Source organism: Eumetopias jubatus, unplaced genomic scaffold (assembly GCF_037043125.1).
Source record: "Eumetopias jubatus isolate StellerSeaLion01/CBP00866 unplaced genomic scaffold, mEumJub1_p1.0 scaffold_12, whole genome shotgun sequence".
Taxonomy (NCBI): Eukaryota; Metazoa; Chordata; class Mammalia; order Carnivora; family Otariidae; genus Eumetopias; species Eumetopias jubatus.
In genome coordinates, this window is record NW_028274818.1 from 5,242,837 (window position 1) to 5,257,449 (window position 14,613).

The window sequence follows — 14,613 nt, forward strand, 5'->3', positions numbered from 1 at the left end:
CTCTGTCACCCACAAAATGATTTGACCATGTAAGAGGGAGACATTTTGGGGCACCTGGCTCTGAGAAAATACTTGTTTTCAAGATTTTATTTCAAGTCCTTCCCCAGTTTTCTCCATGTAGCCACAACATTTTGAACCTATTTTGTCTCTGCTTTATGTAGGAATATACAATTATTTAATACGTAAATAGATTTATACTTATTTATTATCATATGTAAATATGTGATAAAATTTATAGAAGTATATATATTTACCACAGTCATTTCTGAGGCCCATGGATCTACCTCTAAAGCTTCTGTATTGCATTATATTAATCATCCCATATCTAGTAGAAAAAATTTTCATAAACTAAAACCAAATTGAGGGCTATTTGAGTGGCTCAATTGGTTGAGCATCTGACTCTTGGTTTTGGCTCAGGTCGTGATCTCAGGATCGTGAGATCGAGCCCCATGTCGGGCTCCACACTTCACGTGGAGCCTGCTTAATATTCTCTCTCTCTCCCTTTCTCTGCCCCTCCCCATCAAAATAAATAAATAAATCTTATAAATAAATACATAAAACCAAATTGATATCTGGAATTTTTCAATAAGATATTTCAAATTTGCTAATTTGCCTCTTCATCCTGCAGAAAGTTCATATAGAATCACTTAGAATTAGTTACAGAATCAATAGAATCTGTAACATTTTCGAAACTTTCCATACATCAGTGAAAGCAATCTTCAAAACAAATATCTGGCCGTGCATCTCCCTGCTGAAAGCCCACCACTCACCTGCCAATGTTCTTAAGACAAAATTCCCAAGAACCTGTATGAAATGGGCCCTGCTGCCCCAGCAGTCTCATCTCCTGCCATGGTTCCTCCAGCCTTCCCAGACCCACTGATTTTAGCCTGTATCTCAGGAGTGGCAAAGCTTCCCTCTTTTTCCTGAGTTAGGCTTTCCTGAATTCAGTTTTGTATCTGCTGGTGCAAAGCAGGAGAGGTAGGAAGTGGGAATTAGGGCAGTGTGTCTGTAGGTCCTGGCTTATAGATCTGCCTGATGCTATCAATCACTATCTTTGTGGACTACTTGGAGAATCACAAGAGGGTGCAGCTGATTCTCCTCCAAACTTACCTCTCCCAGTCCCCTCACAAGAGGTTGGAAAGTGATTACTGGCCCTGTACAGAATAACTCTTATATTTCCTGTTTTCCTCAGAAAAATAACACCCACTCTACCATGGATGCAAATAAAGTTCTTCACTGATTGCCCAGTGGATCTCAAAAGCCCAGGGAACTTCAGAAGAAACAGTGGTTAGTTACAGGAATTTGCACACAAAGCAGTGTCACAGGTCTGGAAAATAATTAGAACTGATTCATCTTGATGGGGAACCCTAAAAATTTGCCCACTAAATCTTGCTACCTAGACACCAGGGTTTAGCTTCCCCCTTGATTCTCTTGGTTACTCCCAAACCCTTCAGTAAAATTCTCTTTTGTTTGGGTATCTTGCATACAACTGGCTGATACAGAAGGCACAGTTCCTGCCTTTGCAACCCTCCCTTGCCTTTTGCAAGTACAAATGCCCTGGCTTTGGCCTGATGCGATTGAAATTCTCCTTTGCTCAATAAAAGTTGGTTTTGGAGTGGGGAAAGGTAAACTGTAGTCTAAAGGATGAGAAAGAAAATAGGTCCTCTCCATTCTAATCAAGTCTCCATGCCAGTGAAATTTTGCAGCTAATTTTCTCACTAGTTTTCCTAGGAAATAAACAGGCTCAGTCCCATTAGGAAAATGAAATTTTTCTTTGATATGACCCTTATGAAATTAAAGTCCCAGAATTATTATGCTAAGGGACATCCAATTCTTTGAGGACTGGTTTATTTTTCAAGGACCACCACCCAAGATGGCTCTCTATTTGTGATCTAGAAATATGCCCACAGCTTTCTTTAGATACTTTTTTGCTCAAATCTCTCCAGCAACCAGGTTGTTTTTTCCTTCCAGAGCATCCCTGTCTCATGCTCCTTTCTTCCATCTCGAGGGCTCTTCCTCCACACACACTCCCCTGACCAATCTAACGCCTGCTCATCTTCTCAGTCTCTGATTCCAAAAAGAATTTCTCTCTGACCCTCAAAACTAGATCCCATCTTCCTGATTTAGCTCAGTCCTCAGTACTCTTCTGTCTAGAAGTTGTCATATCTAATATCTGTAGCACTGTCTTAACCGAAATTAAATTACTAATTTTCCTTAGGGCTGTCTTTCAGACTAGAATATCATCTGCATGAAGGCAAGAACAATGTCTGTCTTTCTGAGTACTAAATCTAGGATTGTGTTTGATTCATAACAGTTGTTTTATAAACACATATAACCCTATTTTTAAAAAATATTCTGAACTCAGCTGGTTGGGAGCTAACATCAAAGAATGATCTTTCCCTCCTTCACATCAAGTCTAGGTCAAACCTGCTTTCTGTCACTTAAGGATGTTTTGGGAAAATCCCTCAGTTTCATTTTTATCACTTCTAGTAATTTAATAGTACAGTTCGATGTAAAACTCCCTTTTAACCTCTTCCTGTCACTCCAGCACAGGCTTGTCTCATGGTCCAGAAACTCTGTAATGGGGAGGGAAGTATGATCTAAACTCCCCACCCTCCTATTTTACCTCATCCAGTTCCAGCTTCTCAAATGGCTCAGGGCAGGGAGGAGAGAGCCAAACTGTTTCTTAGTTGTCCTGCGGCTGTTGATCATCTCTTTCTCTGGGCTGCTATTCACCCGCTGCAGATGCCTCTATAACAGACACCTGAATATTGGCTTTTTTGGGAAGCACCATGCAAATGCTTTAGGGGCCTCAGCAAGGTTTGTGGGGGTGGGGAGCTCTTCACTGAAGGCTGTGCCGTGTGGGAGAGGTTCTCTGACTCGGCCTCTTCTGGCCTCTCTCCTCCCACTCAGCTCCCACTATCGGTGCAGCAACCTCATGCCACTGGGATCCGCCCACCTTGTGAAGCCTGGTTACTGTCTGCAGCATCCTCTGGGGACACTACACCCCTGCCATTCCAAGCAGTGTGTGTGCAGGCCAGCTCCCATCCAATGCCACACTTCTACCTTAGGGAAGATCAATAGATCACTGCCTGGCCAGGAAGTGAGACATTAGTATCTACTTTTTTGGCATACCTTGAAGCTCTCAAGTGGGGCTTGCAGAGCCCCTTTCAATGGGCATAATGAGAAGGGCACCTCATTCATGAGGAGTAGAGGGAAAAGCCACAGGTCTCTCCCAACTGCAACTATTTTGATCCTGATGGTTCCCTTTCTCTATTCCCTCCCCAGTCTTCTGTTTAGATGGAGTGGAGATGAGAAGTGCTGGGTGACAGAGATACAAATGTAGTGATACAAAGGGGTACATGCACCCCAATGTTTATAGCTGCAATGTCCACAATAGCCAAACTGTGGAAAGAGCCAAGATGTCCATCGACAGATGAATGGATAAAGAAGATGTGGTATATACATACAAAGGAATATTATGCAGCCATCAAAAAGAATGAAATCTTGCCATTTGCAACGACGTGGATGGAACTGGAGGGTGTTATGCTGAGTGACATAAGTCAATCAGAGAAAGACAGGTATCATATGAACTCACTGATATGAGGAATTCTTAATCTCAGGAAACAAACTGAGTGTTGCTGGAGTGGTGTGGGGTGGGAAGGATGGGGTGGCTGGGTGATAGACATTGGGGAGGGTATGTGCTATGGTGAGCGCTGTGAATTGTGTAAGACTGATGAATCACAGATCTGTACTTCTAAAACAAATAATACATTATATGTTTAGAAAAAAAAGAAGATAGCAAGAAGGGAAAAATGAAGGGGGGGAAATCGGAGGGGGAGATGAATCTTGAGAGACTATGGACGCTGAGAAACAAACTGAGGGTTCTAGAGGGGAGGGGGGTGGGGGGATGGGTTAGCCTGGTGATGGGTATTAAAGAGGGCACGTTCTGCATGGAGCACTGGGTGTTATACGCAAACAATGAATTGTGGAACACTACATCAAAAACTAATGATGTAATGGATGGTGATTAACATAACATAATAAAATAATAAAATAAAACAAAATAAAATAAAATAAAATAAAAAAGAAGAAGAAGCGCTGGGTGATTGCCTGAGTAGCAAAATCAGTTCAGTCGCCCCCGCCCCCAGCCGCGGAGAATGCGGACGGCCCCCGGTGGCGTGTAGCTGCCCCGGGCCCAGGCGCGATGGTGCAGCAGCGGGGCGCGAGGGCCAAGCGGGACGGCGGGCCACCGCCCCCGGGGCCCCGGCCGGCTGAGGAGGGGGCGCGCGAGCCCGGCTGGTGCAAGACGCCGAGCGGCCACATTAAGAGACGGATGAACGCATTCATGGTGTGGTCGCAGCACGAGCGGCGGAAGATCATGGACCAGTGCCCCGACATGCACAACGCCGAGATCTCCAAGCTCCGAGGCAGGACTCGGAGAAGATCCCGTTTGTGCGGGAGGCGGGGCGGCTGCGCCTCAAGCACATGGCGGATTACCCGGACTACAAGTACCGGCCGCGCAAAAAGAGCAAGGGGGCGCCCGCCAAGGCGCGGCCCCGCCCCCCCGGCGGTGGCGGTCCCGGCAGCCGGCTCAAGGCCGAGCCGCAGGTGCCTGGCCGCGGGGGCCGCCGAGCAGCGGGCGGGCCTTTGGGGGGCAGCGCGGCGGCGCCCGAGGACGACGACGAGGAGCTGCTGGAAGTGCGCCTGGTCGAGACCCCGGGAAGGGAGCTGTGGAGGATGGTCCCGGCGGGCTGCCCGGGGACCAGCGGAGCGCGCCCAGGGGGCGTCGGGCGAGGGGGTGGCTGTCACCGCCGCCTCCCCCACTCCGTCGGAGGACGAGGAGCCGGAGGAAGAGGAGGAAGAGGCGGCGGCGGCGGAGGAAGGCGAAGAGGAGACGGTGGCGTCGGGGGAGGAGCCGCTGGGCTTTCTGTCCAGACTGCCCCCCGGTCCCGCCGGCCTGGACTGCAGCGCCCTGGACCGCGACCCGGACCTGCCGCCCCCCTCGGGCACGTCGCATTTCGAGTTCCCGGACTACTGCACCCCCGAGGTTACCGAGATGATCGCGGGGGATTGGCGCCCGTCTAGCATCGCCGACCTGGTTTTCACCTACTGAGCCCACCGTCAGCGGGGTGCGCACGCCCCCAAACCAGCTGTTTACATACAGGAATCAGGAATTGGGGCCCCTCGGAGTCCGAGGCTGGCACCCCATCTCCCGCGCAGCCTACCCCCTCCTAGACGTGCCCATTCCCCTCAAATCCAGACATGCCTCTCCCCCGCAGACATTACCCCAAGGCAGCCCAACCCCCACTCTTTCCCTGACATCCAAGCCCCGACCCGTCTTGCCCCCTCCCGCACAGCCACCAGCAGCCAGCCCCCCTCCTTTACACCTCACGTCCACTCCTACAGACCTGCACCCCTCCCCCACCTCGCACACGCCCCTCCTCGTGGGCGGAGGACACGCCCCTTGCTCCTGAATCCCTCCGCCTTCGCCCAGCCCGCCTCCTCTCTTGTTTAGGGGGGCGCTGCGGCTTGGCGGCACTGCGGGCTCCTCCCATGCCCCCCTCCTCCCATGCCCCCCTCCTCCCCTTCCCCGATCGCTGGGGCCCGCCCCCTTCTCACGCATGCTTAATACTTCTTGGGAGGAGGGGGCCGGTCCCAGTCGACCCGCAAGTCTCTGTGGCCGGCTCCGGGAAAAAGTGGGGCGGGTGTTGAGCGATCCTGAGAAATCTTTTGATCCGGGAGCCGCAGCTTCTTTTCAACCCGACGGGGCGTCACTGCCTTGATGGGAGGAACACTAGGAAGAGGGAGAAAGAGACTAGCTGGCCCCGAAGGGTTTGGTTTGGAGCTTGGAACTGTCCCTGGTGGCATAGCCCCTTTTCCTTGCGGGGTTGCCGAGACTGACGTGCACCTCCTCCTCCTCCCCCCTTCATCCCCGCCTACACACACACACACCGCCAGACTGCCTGTACAGTCTACCTTGGTCCCAGAATCCTCCCTTTTCTTTCCCCCACCTGGGAACTGGGAATAGGGTCTTCATCTGGAACTGCACCACGAGAGGACTGCCCAAGAAGACTCCGAACCAAGGCATTTATCAGTCTATTTGGGGACAGGGTTCTTGCTGCTCCCCACCCCCCTCCAAATGCCCCATCACGTCAAGGCACACTCCCAGCCTGGGCTCCTCCCTACGCCCACCACTCCTTTCTATCACTCAAGTCCTGTGCCCACAGTGACAGTATTCAGTGGGAGAAACTGAGGCACGTTGGTCCAGGGTGGGGGGTGTTGAGAATGAGGCATGATCAGCCGGCGTGGCAAGAAGAGCCCCACTTTTAAACAGCTGGTGAGAGAGACTATGGACTGGGCCAGTGAGACTGAAGGGAGGGTCAGCGTAGTGGAGGTGTGCCGTTTATGACTTTTTTTCCATGTGAAAACTCGGGATAGCGCTGCTGTCTGAGGAGGTTATGTTCAGTTCCGGGGTGCCCTCGGGGACCCTGCCACATTACTCCCCAAGTCTCCGCTCAAGTCCCGCCCCTCCGGCCGCCCCACGCCCCCTTCTGCCCTCACTACCTGTATCTCACCGGCGTGTGTTCACCCTCCTGGGTGTGCACACACTCTCATTCATACACACACAACTCTCAGGAACAAACGGTCCCAGAGTCCTCCTGGACCCCTGCCCAGGGTCTCCACAGGTCTCTGCCCCACGCGTTCCCGTCGCTGACAAAGCCACCAGCTGCCTCCTTTAAGCTTGGTGCTCCGGCTCTGGGCCTTTCTCACGCTCTCTCTCTCTCTGTCTCTCTCTTTCTCTCTCTCTCTTTCTCTTCTTTCTTTTCTTTTTTTTTTTAAGAAAAACAACAACAAAAAGACAATGAAAAAACCCAGAAAACGTCATGTGAGTGAAGAGATGTCACTGTCTGTGGTCTTGGAGAACGTCTAGTAGTTGAGGGGAGGGATCCCTCTGATCTGGGGCACTGGCGCCCACAGCAGGACTCCGCCAGCCTGATGCCAGGACTGAATAAAGTGTATTTGCCCCGACAAAAAAAAAAAAAAATCACTTCAGTCACCCCTGGAGGTGGTACTATCCCCAACTTATTTGTAGCTCTCTTTAGAAAGTGAAGTCTCTTTGTCCTTGCTTTAAATTTGAGGCATGAGGAAAAGTCCCATTGGAATCCAGTTAAAGCTCCAAAGGGAGCTCTGCTTGAGCTGGACCCCCAGCACAGAAGTCACAACTCTAGAAGACATTTACTGAGGGGACCACACTTCCTATTTCACAAAGGGAGGAAAGAAACCAACGAAAGCATCACCTCTCAGGGGCTGTGCAGACCCTTGTGGGCAGTTGGGACATCAGAGGCAGAAATGGCTGAGGGAAGACTAGAACTAATGAAAGAAATGATCCACAGGGTGATATGGACGAGAAGAGCAAAAAAATAAGAGATGGGAAGATGATGGGAATAGAAAATGAGATGACAGAATTTGGGAAAGGGAGAAGATGGTGGAGGAGGAGAGACTAGAGGCTGGGGTCAGGGAGGAGACTGCGCAAAGAAAGAGACTGGGCCACAGCTGGCCCAGCAGGAGCACAGCAGGAGAGGCCCTGCAGCTGGTGAATGAGAATAAGGGCTTGTGGTTACCACTTTGCAGCTGATGCAGGTGACTCTGGGCTAAATCTGTCCCCTTTCCCACCATGCAGTCTTCTGAGGGATCAGCAGGTAGGGAGAGGGGAGAGCACACCTCTCTGGGTGCCACTTTAACAAGTGCACTTGAACATAGCCCCAAGGCCCTGGAGGAGGTTGATCCTGTTACTCCTCGATAAGAAGTAAGGATGAAGGATGGGACCTTTCTAAGATAGCTTTGGTCTCAGCGAGAATTGTGTAGAATTAACAGGGTCAAAGAAGCCATTTAAATCCAAATCCCTGGGGCGCCTGGGTGATTCAGTTGTTAAGTATCTGCCTTGGGCTCAGGTAATGATCTCAGGGTCCTGGGATAAAGCCAGAGCCCCCAGTCCGGCTCCCTGCTCAGAGGGAAGTCTGCTTCTCCCTTTCCCTCTGCCCCTCCCCACCGCCATGCACACGGGCCCTCTCTCTCACTCAAATAAATAAAATCTTAAATCCAAATCCCTAATGAACAGTTTAGAAAGATTTCTTCTTCCAGTACCCATCCCCATTCCTTAAAGGAGTGCATTCAGGTAAATTGCTCAGCACAGAGCCAGGCACGTTGATGACATCAGTCAATGTTAGCTCTCATTAAGCAGCTCCCAGTACCCAGTATGGCCCAGTGCTCAGGAAATATGGGTGGGGAATGAATAAGCTCATTGGTCAAAGGGTCCAGGTCTAATTTAGTGGTCCAGATCCCACCACCAGGGCCAGATATGAAGGCTGAATTCTCTCACTTCTCAGGAGCTCTTGGTCTTGCAAACCTTCTGTGTGTCACCTTGTGTTGCCTTCTGGGACGAGCTGGTCCCTGGTGACATAGTGGTACACCTGGGGATCGTGGGAACCCGGGAGGAACCACTGGACGTTTTAACTTGAGAAGGGAAGGAGTGTGGTGTCCAGGAGCAGAACAGGGCAGGAAGTGGGAGAAAACCAAGTCTCTTGGACAGGCCTAGAACCAGGGAGCTCAGGGACATCTTGTGCCTTACGGCTCAAAAAATGGTCTGTGGACTTATTCCGCTCAGCATAACACCCTCCAGTTCCATCCACGTCGTTGCAAATGGCAAGATCTCATTCCTTTTGATGGCTGCATAATATTCCATTGTGTATATATACCTCATCTTCTTTATCCATTCGTCTGTCAATGACATCTTGGCTCTTTCCACAGCTTGGCTATTGTGGACATTGCTGCTATAAACATCGGGGTGCACGTACCTCTTTGGATCCCTACATTTGAATTTTGGGGTAAATACCCAGTAGTGCAATTGCTGGATCGTATGGTTGCTGGAGTGGTTGGGGGTGGGAGGGATGGGGTGGCCGGGTGATAGACATTGGGGAGGGTATGTGCTATGGTGAGCGCTGTGAATTGTGCAAGACTATTGAATCACAGATCTGTACCTCTGAAACAAATAATGCAATATATGTTTTTAAAAAAGAAGAAGAAGAGGATAGCAAGGCGGGGAGAATGAAGGGGGGGAAATCGGAAGGGGAGATGAACCATGAGAGACGATGGACTCTGAGAAACAAACTGAGGGTTCTAGAGGGGAGGGGGGTGAGGATGGGTTAGCCTGGTGATGGGTATTAAAGAGGGCAGGTTCTGCGTGGAGCACTGGCTGTTATACGCAAACAATGAATTGTGGAACACCACATCAAAAACTAATGATGTAAGGTATGGTGATTAACATAACAATAAAAAATTTAAAAAAAACTTATAGAGGAAAAAAAAAGGTCTGTGGACAAGGGCATCAGTATCTCCTAGAATCTTGTTTAAAATGCAGAATCTCAGTCCTCACCTCAGACCTACTCACTCGGTCTGTATTTTAACAAGATGCCCAGGTTTGCTGCAGTTAAAGTGAAAGTTTTTGTAGCATTGACCTCATCCCCAGCTTTACCTTGTACTTAAACGGGCTGCAGTGGTGCCAGCAGAGGGCAGTGCTGCAGAACTCACCAGAGTGGCCTGAAGGAGGACCGCAAAGATGTCATCCTAAGTAAGGATGAAGGATGGGACTTACTGGAGGCTGTTCACAGGAGGCTGTTCACAGTTAAGAACTTTGGGCAAATGCTGGAGTATCTTCTTTGCGCAAAGACAAATGGCTCATTAATGCACCTGGGTGGCACAGTCGGTTGGGCGTCCTACTCTTGTTTTGGCTCAGGTCATGATCTCGGGGTCATGTGTGGAAATGGTCATGTGTTGGGCCCTGTGCTCAGTGAGGAGTCAGCTGGAGATTCTTTCTCTCCCTCTGCCCCTCCCCCTGCTCCTGCAGGCTCTAAATAAATAAATAAAATCTTTTTAAAAATTTCAACTGAGTGCATTTTAAAGATCTTACTGGTCTTACTCATGAGTCAGGCAGCGTCCCATTTGCAGATAGAAAGGAGCTCTGAAGAGCTGTATGAAATGAAAGACTTTCATAGGCAGAAGAGAGCAGGACAAAAGTTACTAGCAAAGAGTGGATTGTTTCAGGCAAGGTCACCTTCTTTTAGGGGCAATGAGGTAATCTGGTAATTCCAGATTCAACCTAGAAGAGATTGAAACTGTAATTAAGTTAGGTATTAAGTCTTGGTTTGGCAACACGGGCTTAGCACAAGTGACTCCATTTGGGAAACTGTTCTCTTTTTTTTTTTAAAGATTTTATTTATTTGAGAGAGGGAGCATTTGCAAGCACAAGTTGGGGGAGGGGCAGAGGCAGAGGGGAAGCAGACTCCCCACTGAGCAGGGAGCCCGACTCTCAAGGCCTCGATCTCAGGACCCTGGGATTATGACCTGAACAGAAAGCAGATACTTAACCGACTGAGCCACCCAGGGGCCCCGTCTCTTTTTTTTTTTTTAACATTTAAGTTCACTGAAAACCTCCCCACTAAGTTTTTTTTTTTCTTTTTTTTTTTAATTTTTTTATTGTTATGTTAATCACCATATATTACATCATTAGTTTTTGGTGCAGTGTTCCATGATTCATTGTTTGTTCATAACACCCAGTGCTCCATGCAGAACGTGCCCTCCTCAATACCCATCACCAGGCTAACCCATCCCCCTACCCCCCTCCCCTCTAGAACCCTCAGTTTGTTTTTCAGAGTTCATCATCTCTCATGGTTTGTCTCCCCCTCTGACATACTCCCCTTTTCTTCCTCTCCTGTTATCTTCTTCTTTTTCTTTTTTCTTAAAATATGTTGTGTTATTTGTTTCAGAAGTACAGAACTGTGATTCAGCAGTCTTGCACAATTCACAATGCTCACCGTAGCACATACCCTCCCCAATGTCTATCACCCAGCCACCCCATCCCTCCCAACCCCAACCACTCCAGTAACACTCAGTTTCTTTCCTGAGATTAAGAATTCCTCATATCAGTGAGGTCATATGATACATGTCTTTCTCTGATTGACTTATTTCACTCAGCATAACACCCTCCAGTTCCATCCACGTCGTTGCAAATGGCAAGATCTCATTCCTTTTCATGGCTGCGTAATATTCCATTGTGTATATATACCACATCTTCTTTATCCATTCATCTGTCGATGGGCATCTTGGCTCTTTCCACAGTTTGGCTATGGTGGACATTGCTGCTATAAACATTGGGGTACACGTACCCCTTCGGGTCCCTACGTTTGTATCTTTGTGGTAAATACCCAGTAGTGCAATTGCTGGATCGAATGGTAGCTCTAATTTCAACTGTTTGAGGAACCTCCATACTGTTTTCCAGAGGGGTTGCACCAGCTTGCATTCCCACCAACAGTGTAGGAGGGTTCCCCTTTCTCCACATCCCCGCCAACATCTGTCGTTCCCTGACTTGTTAATTTTAGCCATTCTGATGGGTGTGAGGTGGTATCTCATTGAGGTTTTGATTTGGATTTCCCTGATGCCGAGCGATGTTGAGCACTTTTTCATGTGCCTGTTGGCCATTTGGATGTCTTCTTTGGAGAAATGTCTGTTCATGTCTTCTGCCCATTTCTTGATTGGATTATTTGTTCTTTGGGTGTTGAGTTTGATAAGTTCTTTATAGATTTTGGATACTAGCCCTTTATCTGATATGTCATTTGCAAATATTTTCTCCCATTCTGTCAGTTGTCTTTTGGTTTTGTGGACTGTTTCTTTTGCTGTGCAAAAGCTTTTTATCTTGATGAAATCCCAATAGTTCATTTTTGCTCTGGCTTCCCGTGCCTTTGGCAATGTTTCTAGGAAGAAGTTGCTGCGGCTAAGGTCGAAAAGGTTGCTACCTGTGTTCTCCTTTAGGATTTTGATGGACTCCTGTCTCACATTTAGGTCTTTCAACCATTTGGAGGCTATTTTTGTGTGTGGTGTAAGGAAATGGTCCAGTTTCATTCTTCTGCATGTGGCTGTCCAATTTTCCCAACACCATTTGTTGAAGAGACTGTCTCTTTTCCATTGGACATTCTTTCCTGCTTTGTCAAAAATAAGTTGACCATAGAGTTGAGGGTCCATTTCTGGGCTCTCGATTCTGTTCCATTGATCAATGTGTCTGTTTTTGTGCCAGTACCATACTGTCTTGATGATGACAGCTTTGTAATAGAGCTGGAAGTCCGGAATTGTGATGCCGCCAGCTTTGCTTTTCTTTTTCAATATTCCTCTGGCTATTCTGGGTCTCTTCTGGTTCCATACAAATTTTAGGATTATTTGTTCCATTTCTTTGAAAAAAGTGGATGGTATTTTGATGGGGATTGCATTGAATGTGTAGATTGCTCTAGGTAGCATTGACATCTTCACAATGTTGATTCTTCCAATCCATGAGCATGGAACGTTTTTCCATTTCTTTGTGTCTTCTTCAATTTCTTTCCTGAGTATTTTATAGTTTTCTGAGTACAGATCCTTTGCCTCTTTGGTTAGATTTATTCCTAGGTATCTAATGGTTTTGGGTGCAATTGTAAATGGGATCGACTCCTTGATTTGTCTCTCTTCTGTCTTGTTGTTGGTGTATAGGAATGCCACTGATTTCTGTGCATTGATTTTATATCCTGCTACTTTACTGAATTCCTGTATGAGTTCTAGCAGTTTTGGGGTGGAGTCTTTTGGGTTTTCCACATACAGTATCATATCATCTGCAAAGAGTGAGAGTTTGACTTCCTCTTTGCCGATTTGGATACCTTTGATTTCTTTTTGTTGTCTGATTGCTGTGGCTAGGACTTCTAATACTATGTTGAATAGCAGTGGTGAGAGTGGACATCCCTGCCGCGTTCCTGACCTTAGGGGAAAAGCTCTCAGCCTTTCCCCATTGAGAATGATATTCGCTGTAGGTTTTTCATAGATGGCTTTTACGATATTGAGGTATGTACCCTCTATCCCTATACTCTGAAGAGTTTTGATCAAGAAAGGATGTTGTACTTTGTCAAATGCTTTTTCTGCATCTATTGAGAGGATCATATGATTCTTGTTCTTTCTTTTGTTAATGTATTGTATCACGTTGATTGATTTGCGGATGTTGAACCAGCCTTGCAGCCCAGGAATAAATCCCACTTGGTCATGGTGAATAATCCTTTTAATGTACTGTTGGATCCTATTGGCTAGTATTTTGGTGAGAATTTTTGCATCCATGTTCATCAAGGATATTGGTCTGTAATTCTCTTTTTTGATGGGGTCTTTGTCTGGTTTTGGGATCAAGGTAATGCTGGCCTCATAAAATGAGTTTGGAAGTTTCCCTTCCATTTCTATTTTTTGGAACAGTTTCAGGAGAATAGGTATTAATTCTTCTTGAAATGTCTGATAGAATTCCCCTGGGAAGCCATCTGGCCCTGGGCTTTTGTTTCTTGGGAGATTTTTGATGACTGTTTCAATTTCCTTAGTGGTTATAGGTCTGTTCAGGTTTTCTATTTCTTCCTGGTTCAATTTTGGTAGTTGATACATCTCTAGGAATGCACCCATTTCTTCCAGGTTATCTAATTTGCTGGCATAGAGTTGCTCATAATATGTTCTTATAATTGTTTGTATTTCTTTGGTGTTGGTTGTGATCTCTCCTCTTTCATTCATGATTTTGTTGATTTGGGTCATTTCTCTTTTCTTTTGGATCAGTCTGGCCAGGGGTTTATCAATCTTGTTAATTCTTTCAAAGAACCAGCTCCTAGTTTCGTTGATCTGTTCTACTGTTCTTTTGGTTTCTAGTTCATTGATTTCTGCTCTGATCTTTATGATTTCTCTTCTCCTGCTGGGTTTAGGCTTTCTTTGCTGTTCTTTCTCCAGCTCCTTTAGGTGTAGGGTTAGGTTGTGTATTTGAGACCTTTCTTGTTTCTTGAGAAAGGCTTGTATTGCTATATACTTTCCTCTCAGGACTGCCTTTGCTGTATCCCAAAGATTTTGAACAGTTGTGTTTTCATTTTCATTGGTTTCCATGAATTTTTTTAATTCTTCTTTAATTTCTTGGTTGACCCATTCATTCTTTAGTAGGATGCTCTTTAGCCTCCATGTATTTGAGTTCTTTCCGACTTTCCTCTTGTGGTTGAGTTCTAGTTTCAAAGCATTGTGGTCTGAAAATATGCAGGGAATGATCCCAATCTTTTGGTACCGATTGAGACCTGATTTGTGACCTAGGATGTGATCAATTCTGGAGAATGTTCCATGGGCACTAGAGAAGAATGTGTATTCCTTTGCTTTGGGATGGAATGTTCTGAATATGTCTGTGAAGTCCATTTGGTCCAGTGTGTCATTTAAAGTCTTTATTTCCTTGTTGATCTTTTGCTTAGATGATCTGTCCATTTCAGTCAGGGGGGTGTTAAAGTCCCCCACTATTATTGTATTGTTGTCAATGTGTTTCTTTGCTTTTGTTATTAATCGCCTTATATAATTGGCTGCTCCCATGTTCGGGGCATAGATATTTACAATTGTTAGATCTTCTTGTTGGATAGACCCTTTCAGTAGGATATAGTGTCCTCCCTCATCTCTTATTACAGTCTTTGTTTTAAAATCTAGTTTGTCTGATATAAGGATTGCCACCCCAGCTTTCTTTTGGTGTCCATTAGCATGGTAAAT

The 14,613-nt window shown here is 46.9% G+C and overlaps 1 pseudogene; it reads left to right on the forward strand.

Annotated features, from left to right (window-relative positions):
• Positions 1-4,207: 4,207 nt before the first annotated feature.
• LOC114199103 (transcription factor SOX-12-like) lies at positions 4,208-5,116 on the forward strand (annotated as a pseudogene).
• Positions 5,117-14,613: the final 9,497 nt, after the last annotated feature.